The sequence below is a fragment of the Solanum dulcamara genome, chromosome 7, assembly GCF_947179165.1.
Source record: "Solanum dulcamara chromosome 7, daSolDulc1.2, whole genome shotgun sequence".
NCBI lineage: Eukaryota > Viridiplantae > Streptophyta > Magnoliopsida > Solanales > Solanaceae > Solanum > Solanum dulcamara.
In genome coordinates this window covers 14,624,793-14,641,867 of record NC_077243.1, presented here as the reverse complement: position 1 = coordinate 14,641,867, position 17,075 = coordinate 14,624,793, and the positions used below count along the sequence as shown (strand labels likewise).

The 17,075-nt window shown below is 32.6% G+C and overlaps 1 pseudogene; it reads right to left on the bottom strand.

Annotated features, from left to right (window-relative positions):
- Positions 1-8,333: 8,333 nt before the first annotated feature.
- Positions 8,334-14,888, bottom strand: LOC129894541 (uncharacterized; annotated as a pseudogene).
- Between the last annotated feature and the right edge of the window lie 2,187 nt (positions 14,889-17,075).

Genomic DNA, 17,075 nt, shown 5'->3' with positions numbered 1-17,075 from the left:
TTTAAATAATAAATGTTACTCACTTTGCCGCAATTTATATGGCAAATGTGAAACTTTGAGAGTAAACCAAATTTTCATATACTTTTTTAAATATTTTAAGTTGTTGATTATTGTCATTTATTATGATCTTAATTAACGTAATTTTCAAATAATATATGTTCCCCTCTCTTGCACACGTGGCACATGTGAAAATTTGAGAGTTAATCAAATTTAATATGTTTTTTTGAAATATTTTTAAGTTGTTAATTAATTATTGTGATTTATAATATTCTTAACATTTCAAATAATATATGTTATTCCTCTGTCCCAATTTATGTGGCACAGTTAAAATTTTGAAAGTTAATCAAAACATAATTTTCAAATAATATATATTACTTACTCTGTCCCAATTTATGTGGCACATGTGAAATTTGAGAGTTAATCACATTTTTAATATGTTTTCCAAATATTTTAAGTTGTTAGTAATTGTGATATATAGTACTCTTAACGTAATTACGTAATTTTTAAATGACATATTATAGTACTATTTTTTCATAATTTTTAAATACATAACATAATATAAAGAAAAGTAAGATAAATAAATTAAAATAAAAGAAATATTAAGTATATAAATAGAAGGAATTAAAGGAGAAAGGCAAATCGGTCAAATGACTGACTTACCCTATCTAACGATCTATTCCCGTCGTTATGGATAAGCCAATATGGAAGAAAATCGTGCCAGAAAACTTTCAGGTAGTGACTTCGAAATATGGAGCTTAGGCCAAACTTGCACGAAATCTGAGTCAAGTGAGATCTAGGATAATCTGATAATGGATGGGGGATTGAATTTTCAGTTTGATTGATTGAGTTGATATCCAAGACGATACAAGCTTATACAGCTTACAGAATAATATTCGAGCGAGTAAAACTCCCGAAATTAAATCTAGCGTGAAGTATAGAAGTTAAAAGGTCATGAGATGACGGTGTGTTGTAAAATCTGGAAAAGTCTAAAAAATGTCACTTTTCTGCAAATCTTCATTCTTAAGAGCTAAGAGGCGACCTAAGACAGTTCCTCACCACTTTTCCACGAATTCTCGCGCCAAAGGTAAGTTAATTACTCCCGTACTTCGTAATTTGATTCTTAAAACTTAGAATTATAGTTGATTATCATTTGGGGGAGGGGGAGAGGGGGTTTGACATGAAATTTATAGTGAAAAATCCCTAGTTGGGCATTAGTGTTATACCCCATTTTAACTCGAGATCAAACGGTGTACAACATATTGATGATTCCTAAATTATTTAATTCTAAGGAGTCGCCACCTAATTATTTCTAAGGTAAATTAGGATACCTAAATAATTAACTTATTCAATGCTAAAAAAATGATCTCCGATTAGTGGTCTACTTAGCTTATGAGATTCTAGATAAGGGTTCTAGTTATCCTAAAGGGAAGGGGTTAGGCATCCTTCAAGATTCGTTAAAAACGATTACCGGCCAAACTTAGGTTAAATGATTAAAATTATAAAAAGGTTGCTCAAAAGTTTTGAAAACAAAGCTTAGTAACTAAGTGAGTGTTTAAATGCGATATATATGTATTTTAATAACTAAGCCTTAAAGAAAAATATTGATTTCTTGTATTATGATGAACCATTTTAATTAAAGTTTCACAAATCTAAATATCCATATAATGTTAGCTATTGCATTAGTGAGAACACAACGACAATAATAATAATAATAATATGATAAATAATAATAATAACAATAATAATAATAATAGAAATAATAATATTAATAACGGCAGTAAATAATAATAATAATAATAATGATAATAATAATAATGATGATAGTAACACTAAAAAATACTAAGGATAATAATGATAACGAATTTAATACTAATAATACTAATAAAGATAACGATAATAATATTAATAATAACAATAGTAAAATAAAATACTACGAATAATAATAGTAACGATAATAATAATAATAACAGTAAATGAAAATACTACTACTACTATTAGTACTACTACTAATAATAATAATGATGAAGAAAATAATAATAATAATAATAATAGTAGATAGAAATACTACTAATACTAATGACAATAATAATAATAATAATAATAATACTAACAGTAAAATAAAATATAACTACAACTCATAACAACAACAACAACAACAATAATAGTAGTAATAATAATAGTAAATAAACTATACTAGTATAATAATGATAATAATAATAATAAGTAAATAATAATAATAATAATAATAATGATAAATAGTGATAACAACAACAATAATAATAATTGCAATAATAATAATAATAATAATAATATGATAACGGTAAATATAATAGCAATAATACGAATAATAATAAATAGATAATAATAACAATAGCAATAATAATAATAAGAATAATAACAATAAGCATAATAAATAATAACGTTAATAACAAATAACAATAACATATAATAATAATAAAATAATAACAATAATAGTATAATAATAATAATAATAATCATAAATAAAATATCGATAAATATAATAATGATAATAACAATAAATAATGATAATAATAATAATGATAATGATGATGATATTAATAATGATAACTATACTAGTAATGATAATAGTAATAACAATAATAATAACAAAAATACTAACAATGATAGTAATAATAGTGAATAAAAAAACATTGCTACTATTAATAATAATAATGACGAAAATAATAATAATAATAATAGTAATGAAATGATGATAGTAATATTAACGAAGTAATAATAATAGTAAAAAAATAGCTATTAATAATAATGACGAAAATGATAATAATAATAATGCAAATAATAATAATAATAATAATAACGAAAATGATAATAATAATAATAATAGTACTACTAATAATATTAATAACGAAAATAATAATACATATAATAACATAATAATAATAATGGTAACATTAATAATAATAGCAGTAAACAAAATGTACTAATAATAATGATAATAATAATTACGAAAATATTAATAAACTAATAATAATAATAATAATAATAATGCTAACAGTAAATAAGATACTACTACTAATAATAATAATAATAATAAAAATGGTAATAATAAAAATATATACTACTACTAATAATAATAATAACGAAAATAATAATAACAATAATAATAATAATAATAATAATAATAATAATAATAATAATAATAATAGTAATACTAACAGAAAAATAAACATTCTACTGCTTCTCTTAATAATATTAATAATGAAAATAATAATATTAATATGAATAACGAAAATAGTAATAATAATAATAATAATAATAGTAATACAAACGGAAAAAAAAACATACTACTACTTCTATTAATAATATTGACAGCGAAAATAATAATAATAATAGTAATAACAGAAAATAAAATATACTAATAATAATAATAGCAATAATAATTAAAATAACAATAATAACGACATCAAATAAACAGACACTGATAATAAGAATAATAATAACAATAATGATAAATGCTAAAAATATAAACAGCCCGGATTGACACTGAATATGGCGATCTTATTCGTTTACTATTTTTAAAAGATCTAGGACATCGACTCCATGTGAGGGTAGGATGATTATATCGAGTCTCAGATCAAGACTCCATTTTTGCTCCAGGGGTGTTCATGCAAAACAAGAAAATAATGACGAAATTAGCAAGATAATAATTTAGGATAACCTTTTATGATAATAACAATGAGAAATAAAAGAAGAACGGAATAAATATTACCTGTTGCTGGGCAGTGAACGGAAATGCTTTGGTCACGAATATACCCTTGTTTTTCAAGTAAAATCGAGTTCAAATTGAGAGAAAATTCAAAAATTCTTCCCTATTCTGTCTTTGTTCGTGTCCGCCCCCCTTGTTCTGTCTAATCCCTCTATTTATAGGGAGATAGAAATTAAATATAAAATAAAAATAATAACGGATGATTAAAATAATGTGGAGTGGGCGAAAATATAAAATAATGCGGAATGGTGGAAAAATAATAATTAATACGAAATGGGTGGAATATTTAAATAATGCGGAATGGGCGGATTATTAAAATAATACGGAACGGTGAAAAAATAATAAAATAATGCGGAATGTGGCAAAATATTAAAATAATACGGAATGTGGCAAAATATTAAAATAATGCGGAATGGGCAAAATATTAAAATAATGCGGGATGAATAGAAATATAAAATAGCTGAAAGAAATATATATATATATATATATATATATATATATAGTATTAATATAGGGTATGGGGAGGGGGCACGCGTGGTTAGTTAATTAAAAATATGTTTTCTGAAAAAAAAGGGTATGGGATTTATATATTTTTTATTATTATACTTTTTATTTTAATAAGGTATGGGCAGGGATTTATTTATATATTTATTTATTATTATTTATTTGCTTTTATTTTTTATTAGGATGAATATATATATTTTATTATATATATAGGGTATGGGGAAAAAGGGGCACGGTTATTTTGAAAATGAAGGGGACAAGGAATGATGACATTTTAATATATATATATATATATATGGAGGAGACAAAAAAGATGGCATGTTAATATATTATATATTTTATTATTATTATTATATAGGGTGAGGGGGCCACGCGTGTAGGAAGTTTTTTGAAAAAGGAAATGAGATTAGTATGTATATATATATTCTCTAAAGGGGTATGGGAGGATGTATTTAGTAGTATGGATAGGTAATATAATAATCTAAGGGGTGATTAGATATATTAAAAAATGGTTATAAGAAATGACTACAAAAATTGATTCTAACAAAAATAAGATAAAATAGTTAACTTAATTATAAACTGATTAATTCAAAAATAAAAGCTACTAATTTATGGAATAATTTACAAAATAAAAATCCCCCTTTTAGATCAATTTGGAATATTCTTAAATGGTAATAATTATACAAACTATATACATTATCTTAAAACAAATAAAGATGATTTTAAAATAACTAAAAATATTTCAAGTTTTTTATAAAATCTAATTATTTCAATTTATTTGAAGAAGGCTAGAATTAAAATAAAATGGGTAAATGTCAATTAATTAACAAGCTCTTGCTTTTGACAAGTAAAATATTTAGCTTAAATTTTAAACAAATTAACTTGAAATATGAGTTTGTTAACTAAGTCAAACTAATTGGAAAAAAAAAATATTTATTTAAAAAAAGATAAAAATCTTTTTGAGACAATATTCGAATAAATGATAAAAATATATTATATTAAAAAATTATTTAATATATATATATACCGAAATTATTTAAAAATAATAATATATATATATATATTGTTTTTATTATTATTTATTTATTTTTATTTTATTTTTATTTTTTATTTGTATATTTTTTGAAAAAATTACATTATTGAGGGTAAAAATTGGATGAATATAATATATATATATATATATTTGGATAGGCAAAATTATTTGTTTATTTTATTTATTTCGGATGAATATAAATATATATATAGATATAGATATATTTGGATAGGCAAAATTATTTGTTTATTTTATTTATTTCGGATGAATATAAATATATATATATTTTAGAGACAAAGGGGTATGGGCGGGGGCACGCGTTAGTTTTTTATTAGTATGCAGAATATTATTATTTTATTTTTTATTATTTTTATTTTCGGATGAATAAATAATATATATATTTTTTAATTTCTTTATTTATTATTATTATTATTTATTTATTGATTGATTTATTTATTTTTATTTTTTTGACGAGGAGATGACATATATATTATTTGCGTGTTGTAGCATTAATGGAAGAATAAAAAAAAAATTGTTAATTCAATATTAATTATTTGTTATTTAGGAGAAGTAGTGAAAACGTAAAATTAATTAGTGAAATTGGTTATCAAATTAGACGAATTAATTTACGATTTTCTTAATTTTAACAAAAGTAAAATGATTAACCTCATTGTAACTAATTATTAATTTACGAAATAATTAATTATGGTAAATAATAATTTTCTTTTTATAAGTCAAATTTAAATATTACTAAGAGATACCATATATGTATATTTCGTTTTATTATTATTATTATTATTATTATTATTATTATTATTTAATTTTATATATATATTTTATTATTATTTTATTATTATTGTATTATTATTATTTATTATTATTATTATTTTTATTTTTATTTTTTTGTAAAAATTACATTGTTGAGGGTAAAAATTGGGTGTCAACAGCTGTCCCTCTTTGACCGAAGACGATGAAAGAGTTTTTGGGCAAAGAAGTTGATATAATAGCCAATTTTGTCCCGGACATCAATGTTAAAATGAAGTTTATGAAAAATGAAGCGAAGCAAAAGGGAGCGTATTGACAATATAAAGAGATAAAGTGGAATTAAAAACCTGGACTCGACAAGGGGCGAGAATATTGGGAAGAACGAAGTAAAGCCTAACTCCAAAGAAATCGTCCCAATAACGAATAATGGCGAGATTGGATTTTAAAACCTGAATTATGGAAGTAGGTTGAGTAGAGTTCGAGAGTAGATTCATGACCATTGTTGGTGAGTTTGACTTTCCAATAAACATCCCCGTTCACTGCTTAGAAATAATTCCACGTTATGCTGCGATTTCTGCAAAACTTAAACTTGATAAGACAATTAGTAAATATTAAATATAGAGCAATGTGCAATAAGCTTATGGGAATGACACATTTAGGGTGCGAGTATATATGAAAATGCGGCCTTGCAAGCCGTAATGATTAAATAAAATCGAAGCGTATGAAAAATAGACTTTTAAAGCCGATGATTCATGATAGTGGTGTCTTTCAGCAATGATTAATGAAATGAGGCTTTAACCCAGATGATTTATGAAGAATGCGACTTTAATGAAGATTACAACTCCTCAAGTCAATGATTAATGAAAATAATGTCTTTGCAAATATTGCAACTTTGCAAGCGTTTTATACAATTGTATTTAAAGCATTTGTGCAAAGCAGTAGAAAGCAATTGAAAGCCATGTGGAGCGCAATAAAATATTTGAATATATCGAAAGCATTTGTGCAGTGCATTTGAAAATATTTGAAAGCATTTGTGCAGTGCATTTGATAATATTTGAAAGCATTTGTGCAGTGCTTTTGATAATAATTGAAAGCATTTGTGCAGTGCATTTGATAATAATTGAAAGTATTTGTGCAGTGCATTTGATAATAATTGAAAGCATTTGTGCAGTGCATTTGATAATAATTAAAAGCATTTATGCAGTGCATTTGAAAAGATTTCAAGACATCTGTGCGATGTGTTCGAAGATATCTGAAAGCATTTGTATAGCGTATTGCACTTAAAATTATTTGAAAGTATTCGTGGAGTGCATTTGAGAATATTTATGCGGGGCATTTAATATCATAGGTAGTACAACTGAAAATATTTGTGAAATCAAGATATTTGGAATTTTCGAGAAGCTTGATTTAAAACATAAATTTATAAGTAATTCAAACCATTCAGCATATGATCCTTCCGAGGCTGTAAATATGTTGACCTCTTTATTGGCCGATAATTCTGGCAAGCCTGCATTCAAAGAAAAATTATGAGTTTTGGGGGGAGGTTGATTCGCATTGACTTTGAAGCCTTGGTTCTTCATACTCCTTCTTTCTTCAACTTAGTTTGGACTTGCAATCCCCGTCTATTCTAAATCTTGGCTAATAAATAACAGGAAAATATTTGGTGTAAAGGTCCATATTAAAAGTAATAAGATAAATTATATATATATATATAATAGTAAAGAATTTCTGCAAAATTTTAGATTGCGACGTGTCGTGAAACGAAGCAAACGTCCTTTTCTTTCTTCAACCTGATTATTCTATTTCCCACATACTCTTCAATTTTCTTGACGTCTTCTTCTAATGTTGCCCGCAAAACTGTCCCAGTTTTGGTAAAGAGAGATAATGATATTTCATCATGATAACGAAAAGACCAAACCATACGTAATTCGTGAATACATTCCTTGAGAATTGAAACAAAGGGGCCGAGTCCTTTACTGGTTGCCTAGGTATCCAACATGAACTAGACTATACGTAATTATCATATACAAAATAATAATAAGAAGGAGGGAAATGAAAATTTTCTCATAATGTGACCGAAGCCGATACAGGCCGCCTACGTATCCCACCAAGGGAATCAGGCCAGGCGTAGTTCATAGTACATAACAATGGGATCTTCTTTATAATTTCTTCTAAGTGACCAGACCCGATATAAGTTTCCTACGTATCCCGCCAAGGGAATCAGGTCGGAACGTAGTTCTTCAATATTACATGAAATATTACATGAAAACAATATAAAGGCTCTTAGACATAGTATTTTTTAATCGCATCTGAATTGATGGCTTTCGGCCATATCTTTCCGTCCATTTCTGCTAGAATCACCGCTCCTCCAGTCAACACTCTGTGAACCACATAAGGCCCATGCCAATTAGGCGCAAACTTCCCCTTAGCTTCTTCTTGGTGCGGGAATATCCGTTTTAACACCAATTGTCCAGGCCTGAACTGTCTCAGTCTTACCTTTTTATTGAAAGCTTTGGCCATCCTATGTTGATAAAGTTGTCCGTGACAAACTGCATTCATTCTTTTTTCATCAATGAGCATCAATTGTTCATATCGGCTTTGTATCCATTTGGCATCACTCAACTCAGCTTCTTGGATTATCCTCAGGGATGGTATCTCAACTTCCATTGGTAATACTGCTTCTGTTCCATAAACCAAAAGATAAGGTGTTGCCCCAGTCGAAGTCCTAATCGTGGTGCGATAGCCAAGGAGGGCAAACGGTAAATTTTCATGCCAATGCTTATAATTATCAATCATCTTTCGCAATATTCTTTTGATATTCTTGTTGGCAGCCTCAACTGCTCCATTCATCTGTGGTCGATAAGGAGTAGAATTGCGGTGAATGATTTTGAACTTATCACATATCTCATGCATCAAACCGCTATTGAGGTTAGCTCCATTATCTGTTATAATCGAATGGGGGATGCCAAATCTACAAACTATGTTATTGCGAACAAAATCTGTCACCACCTTCTTTGTCACAGACTTATGTGAGGATGCTTCTACCCATTTTGTGAAGTAATCGATAGCTACCAAAATGAACCTGTGTCTATTTGATGCGGCTGGCTCAATAGGACCGATGACATCCATGCCCCAGGCTACGAACGGCCAAGGAGAACTCGTCACATTGAGTTCATTCGGTGGAACTCGGATCAAATCACCATGAATCTGACATTGATGACATTTCCTCACAAAGTGAATGCAGTCTGTTTCCATAGTCATCCAGAAATATCCGGCCCGCACAATCTTCTTTGCCAAAGTAAAACCATTCATGTGTGGCCCGCAAGTACCCCCATGTATTTCTTCAATCAACTTGTTCGCCTCTTGGGAGTCAACACACCTTAATAAACCTAAATCTGGAGTCCTCCTATAAAGGATTTCTCCACTTAAGAAAAAGTGATTTGCAAGCCTCCGCAGTGTTCTCTTTTGAATATTGCTTATGCCTTCTGGATAATCTCCTTCTTTGAGATACCTCACAATATCATAGTACCATGGTTCTCCATCCATTTCTTCATCCACATGGAAATAATAGGCCGGTTGATCCTGCACATTGATTTTGATTGGATCTATGTAATTCTTGTCTGGATGTTGAATCATAGAAGACATGGTTGCCAAGGCATCTGCGAATTCATTTTGAGCTCTAGGAATATGCCTGAACTCTATCTTGATAAATTTCTTGCATATTTCCTTCACACATTGCAAATAGGGGAGTATCTTCACATTCTTGGTGCTCCATTCGCCTTGTACCTGGTGAATCAATAAGTCTGAGTCACCTATAACCAACAATTCTTGTATATTCATATCAACAGCCATTCTAAGTCCAAGAATACAAGCTTCATACTCCGCCATATTGTTAGTGCATAGAAACTTGAATTTCGCTGAGACTGGATAATGTTGACCTGATTCTGAGACAAGCTCTGCCCCAGCACCGACTCCTTTAGAATTTGCAGCACCATCAAAGAACATCCTCCACCCATGATATTCTTCTAAAATATCCTCTCCAATAAATAACACCTCTTCATCAGGGAAATAAGTTTTAAGAGGTTCGTACTCTTCATCCACAGGGTTTTCAGCAAGATGATCAGCAAGCGCCTGTCCCTTGATGGCCTTCTGAGTGACATAAATAATATCGAATTCACTTAGTAAAATTTGCCATTTTGCCAACTTCCCCGTTGGCATAGGCTTCTGAAATATGTATTTGAGTGGATCCATCCTTGAGATGAGAAAAGTGGTATACGCGCATAAGTAATGTCTTAACTTTTGTGCAACCCAAGTCAAGGCACAACAAGTGCGTTCCAATAAAGTATACCGGGCTTCATAAGGCGTGAATTTCTTGCTCAAGTAGTATATAGCCTGTTCTTTCCTCCCAGTTTCATCATGTTGTCCTAACACACATCCAAATGCATTGTCCGATACTGACATATATAGTAGCAATGGTCTCCCCGATTTTGGAGGCACCAAGACGGGCGGACTAGACAAGTACTCCTTGATTCTGTCAAAAGCTTGTTGACAATCTTCAGTCCATTTAATGGCAGCGTCTTTCCTTAACAACTTGAAGATTGGTTCACAAATTATAGTCGACTGTGCAATGAATCGACTAATGTAATTTAGTCGACCAAGAAAACTCATTACATCCTTTCGACTCTTTGGAGGGGGCAAGTCTTGAATAGCCTTTATTTTTGAAGGATCCAATTCTATGCCCTTCCTACTCATAATGAAACCCAACAACTTTCCAGCAGGGACACCAAATGCACACTTTGCAGGATTTAATTTCAGATTATACCGCCTCAACCTATCAAAGAACTTCTTTAAATCTGTGAGGTGATTGGAGCTCTTTTGTGACTTGATAATGACATCATCTACATAGACTTCAATCTCCTTATGGATCATGTCATGAAAAATGGTAGTCATAGCTCTCATGTATGTTGCTCCTGCATTCTTGAGTCCGAAAGGCATTACTCGATAACAATACACTCCCCAAGGTGTGATGAATGCCGTTTTATCAGCGTCTTCTTCATCCATTAGAATCTGATGGTAGCCTGCAAAGCAATCAACAAATGACTGCAACTCATGCTTTGCACAATTATCAATAAGTATGTGAATGTTTGGAAGTGGAAAATCATCTTTCGGACTGGCCTTGTTGAGGTCTCGATAGTCTACACATACTCTGATTTTTCCATCTTTCTTTGGCACTGGCACTATATTAGCTAACCATGTAGGATACTTTGTGACTCGGATGACGTTGGCGTCGATTTACTTAGAAACTTCTTCCTTAACTTTTAAACTCAGATCAGGCTTGATCTTCCTTGGCTTTTGCTTCACTGGGGGACAAGATGGATTAGTTGGCAACTTATGTGAAACAATGTTTGTGCTTAGACCCGGCATATCATCATAAGACCATGCAAATACATCCATATATTATCCCAAAAGATCAATAAGTTCCTTTATTTGAGACGGAGTCAAATGGATGCTAATTCTTGTTTCTTTCATTAGTTCTGAATCTCCCAAATTTACCATCTCAGTTTCATCCAAATTTGGCTTTATTTTATTCTCAAAATGTTCAAAATCTTCAGTCAACTTTTCAGGTTGCACCTCTTCTTCATATTCCGCAAAAGATTGCTCGGTATTTGAGATTTGTTTGCTCATTTCATTACATGTCACATTCTCGGTATTGGAAGATTCATTAATTTGCTCGTTGAAAGGGAGTAAAAAAATAAATAAAATTTATAATTAAGTACAAAATTTTGAATTTTAAAGCAGAAAATATGGCTTAGATGTGGCATTTAAGATTTCAAAAGTGGAGGCAAAACATTTAAAGATTCTTAAACATGATTCAGGCCTCAATTTTGAATCATGTTATTTCATTAATTCTAGTACAAACATCTACCAAGATTTTTGAGGAAACGGGGATGGGTTATAAGTCCAATTGTTCAAAGCATCTCCAGGCTCCACATCCCATATGGTCGGAATCTCGGTACAATCCTCCAAGATCATGTTGCATTCCACTTCTTCTATAAATAAGTTTTTGAGTCCTTCCACGAGGGTGTTTTCAGCGTCTTCCTCTGATTCCTTTATAATATATGCCTTGGAAAATGACTGATTCAAGTGCGGAATGGGATGGGGCAATGAAATGTCACTTTTCCTTTTGAGATCGGCCAATGAGACTTCTTCAGGAGTAGGCTTGTATCCCAAACCAAAGGTGTATTTCTGGCCCGACAATTGAATTGATTCCACTATTCCACCTAAGTTCACTCCAAGACATCGACCAGGCATGAAACCATTCTTCAACATTTCCCAAGCCACCATCACAAGCACACGTGGTAACTTTACCCTTTCGGTTTGATGGACACACACAATCTCTTTAGTATGGAACACAGACCCATCCAGTTCTTCCATACTTTCAACAACAGGGATTGAATTCTCAGGATACATGGAATTACTACCTTCTCCATGAACAATAATCTCGTGGTGGTTCCAAACAAATTTCAAATTTTGGTGCAGGGTAGAAGGGACCGCACCAGCCATATGGATCCAAGGCCTCCCAAGCAATAAATTGTAACTAGCAGGTATGTCCAATACTTGGAATTCTACCACGAACTCCTCGGGTCCAATTTGCAGTGGCAAATCAATTTCGCCAATGACTCCCCTTTGTGTTCCATCAAAACCTCTAACCCTCACATGACTTTCACGAATTTTCCCAATATTAATTCCCAAAGCTCGAAGGGTATTGAAAGGACATATGTTAACAGCTGAACCATTGTCAATCAGAACTCTAGAAACAAACTTGTCCCTACACCTGACAGTGATGTTCAATGCTTTGTTATGTCCCAAACCTTCATATGGTAATTCCTCTTCGTGAAAACAGACTTTGTTTGCTTCCAAAACCTGCCCTACCATGGCTGAAAGATTCTCACTTGTGATATTGGCCGGAACATAAGCTTCACTTAGAACTTTCACCAAAGCGCTCCTGTGAGTTTCAGAACTCATCAATAATGACATCAAGGAAATTTGGGCGGGAGTCTTCTTCAACTGTTCAACAACAGAATATTCTTTTATTGGCATTTTCCTCCAAAAATCCTCTATTTCAGCTTCTGTCACAACTTTCTTTTGGTTAACTTCCTTATTCGGTACGATTCGTGCAACACCTTCAGGGGCATAACATCGCCCCGATCTTATCATTCCGGCAGCAGCAACTTCTACAACTACCTTTCCTTTCCCTTTGTCCTTTGTGTCAGTTGAGTAACTCCAGGGAACTGCTTTAGTATCAAAATGAGTTGATTGAGCAACTAAAACCGTAATTTTAGGTTTAGGAACCAAAACTTCCACTTCAAATGGCGCTCGCGCCTGGATTGTGATAATGGGAGCAATAAAGGCAGATGACATAACATTCTTCTCTTCTTTGATTGGCAAAATAGTCCCTTCCAAATTGCATTCTTCATCAATGGTGATCATGTTCACATTCTCATGATTTGGAAGAGGATTGTTATTTACATTGGGGGCAGCACCTCTGAGTTGAATAACTCCTTCTTTGATTAATGCCTCAATCTTGTCCTTGAGAGTAAGACAGTTTTCGGTGTCATGTCCAGCAGCTCCAGAGTGATAGACACAATGCTTAGTGTCATCATACCATCCAGGAAGGGGGTTGGGAATTCGTGCTTGGATTGGTTGGAGTATCCCTGCGGTTCTCAACCTTTCATATAGTTGGGATAAAGGTTCGGCTAAAGGTGTATAGGTTTTGGGTGGTCTTCTTTCAAAGTTTGGGCGGGGCCTTGGTGGATTTGATAGGCAAATTTGTGTTTGATAATGGGATTGAGGTGGGTATGTAGGTCGGTATTGTGAGGGATTTGGATAAGTGGGCGCTCTGGATGGATAATATATTGGCTGAGTAGTGTAAACTGGATAAGGGGCGACAGAAGGCTGGTAATATGGTTGAGGGACTTGGGTATACTGACTATGGTATGAAGGTTGGGGTAAAGGGTTTTGGTATGTTAACATTTGGTTTGGCCTACGTTCCTGGATGGTCATGACAGCGGACACTCCATCCTTCTTCTTCTTAAAGGCTCCTCCAATTGAATCTGACTGAATTGCTTTAGTTGTTGCTTGTAAGACTGCCAAATTAGTGATTCTCCCAGTTTTAATACCTTCTTCAATGAATTCTCCCATCCTTACAACTTCAAAGAACTTTTGTCCTACCACGCTTATCATCTTTTCATAATACGTTGCATCTTTTTGAGATTGTATAAAAAGGGAGGTCATCTCACTTTCTGTCATCGCAGGTTGAACCTTTGCAGCATCTGCTCTCCATCTCATGGCATATTCTCTAAAAGACTCCGTCGACTTTTTTTCTAATTTCATCAAATAAAATCTATCTGGTATGGCCTCAGTGTTGAACTTGAACCTATCCATGAAATCCTGTGCCATGATACTCCAACTATGCCATTTCTTCGGATCTTGACTTGTATACCAATCCAGTGCTTCTCCTGTCAAACTCCTTATGAATAATTTCATTCTAATCGCCTCATCTTTCCCCACTCCAACTAGCTTGTCACAATACGATCTTAAATGAGCTCGTGGATTTCCTTTCCCATCAAACACATCAAATTTTGGTACTTTATATCCTACAGGCAACTCGATATCAGGATGAACACATAAATCCTCATACTCAAACCCTTCGCACTCCTTGTGAAGTTGGATACTTTTGAACGTTTCCTTCAAATTACGAATCTTCCTAGCTACACTTTCATCTGTTTTTGATCTGGCCTTTCTCTCTATCTCCTCATATGGATCGACTTCTGGCATGGTTGGTATTGGAGTAACGAAAAGTTAAGCTTCTGTTACGTATACTTGTGGCATATATTGCATGTTAGGAGTTGTAGTATGTGTCACAGGTATATGTTGGATCGTTTGGTATTTTTGGATGAGCGGGTTGGTTTGGGTGAGTGGGGCTTTTTGGGTAAGTGGGTTAGTTTTAGTGAGTGGAGCTTGGGTAAGTGTAGTTTGGAAGACTGGAGTTTGGGAAACATAAGGGGTAGTGAAAAGTAGTGGATTGGTTTGTTGTGAGTTGATGTTTGCGAAATTGACTTGTGGTTGGTTGACGGGTTGTTTAGGAGCAGTCATATTGGTTTTGAAAGGGGAAGGATTTGGAAGGAAGTCTTGAGGCGAGGGAGAGTCAACAGGTGGAATAGTTGCATCTGCCCCATGTTCGGGAAGTGGTGTATTTAGGCTAATGGACAAATTGGTAAGGTTTCGAAGTCGATCGATCTCTCTTTGCATATTGGCCATTTGTTGCATCAGGTTAGCAATATGTTCATTATAAGAAATAGGATCCCTTCCTTCTGAAGCCTCAGGTTCATCTCTTGGGATAGTGACAAGTCCTAAACCATCTTGATCGGATGCACTTGAACCAGTCATATCAGCGGGTGATCGGCCTTTTGATCTAGTGAAGTATGGATGATCCGCTAGTTCGCAGTCAACACGAATCAACCTTTGGGGAAATAAATTAGAAAGGAAAAAGAAACCTCTGTAAAACAAAAAGAAAAGAAATATATTAGTATAAATCGAATAATCAATTAGGCAAATAATGTTGGCAAATAAGGGAACATGTACCACATAGCAAATAAATTACATAGTAAGAAGAGAAATTAATAGTACAAATGCGACCTAATATGCACGGGACCTCTTTTATGCCAAAGGTGGGCCTAAATGCCAAATAACGAGATTTATGATAGGTTGATCCAAGCTATTAACTTGAGATAATTTGAGTTTGGAAGACAAAAAAAAATCCAATTTTCATTAAACAACAATAAAAGGGTGCAATAATCAACAAAATACATGGAAAGATGAAAAAATGGAAACAAAGACTTAGCCTAATTCTTGCTCTTAATCAAAATGGTGAAGTGGACGAAGATGATGCTCCAACACTGTTAGATCCTACTCTCGTATTATCCAGAATCTGTATTATATTCACCATTTGAGCCCACATTTCTGGTGTAACTATTTTGGTTCCAAGATGACAGTGTCGTATCCAAATCGTCGTCCTAATATCCTCAAAGCCCTGTTCACCTTCCGGGCTTATGCTATTGCGATCTTCTCGAAGCCATGCCTGATATTCTGGAGTTCTTCTTGCTGGTCCATCTCCTATCTCAAACGTGATGATATTATCCCATTCATGAAGAATCTTATCAACTCTAAGGACTTTAAAGTCTGATCCGAAGGAAATTTCAGAAGATTTCATATTTGCTTGTAGAGGAATCATTTGTGCTTGACCGAACTGTTGAAGCACGCATATTGGGGCATATGGTTGGAGACCTTCCAATCCAATGAGCTCGATGTAGTAAAATCCTCTACACCTTATGAATGCAATAGGACATGAGAGTAGTGGGTATTTCCATTGAATTTGGTCACTAGTGCGAGAAATCAAGAATTTGTACCAATCATTAGTACCAACTGGAGACACAAACTTTTTCATCCTATCATAAAAACTATTAATATGACTTGTATTACTAAAACATATGTCTACCATGTCATCACGTTGGTAAAAATGTTCCATCGCCCACATTTGCAAAAGAAGATTGCAACCTTCAAAGAAACTTGTTTCTCCTCTTTTACACTTTCCAAGGGCTCGAAGTATTTCAGCCAAAACATAGGAACCAAAGTGATTTCTTTTCCGTCGACTCCTTTGAAAAGTGCTTTAGCCACATAACATATACAAGTGCTAATCTTCCCATGTTCTTGTGGAAATACCAAGGTTCTTAGTAAAGCCACAGCAAATGCAATAGGACGGTTAGCTTGCCAATGGGTAGAGGTGCAAGAGAATTCTTTTCTGAATAATTTGTAACTGTCCGAACATCCATACCGCCCATATAAGTAATCCAAGAAAACCCAATTGTGTTTGAAACACCCTAGTTTCCTAGTGTTTTTCAATCCTAAGTATCGAAGAAATTTCTTCCCTGATTGACCGTGTGGGATAATTTGACTTCTTCCTCG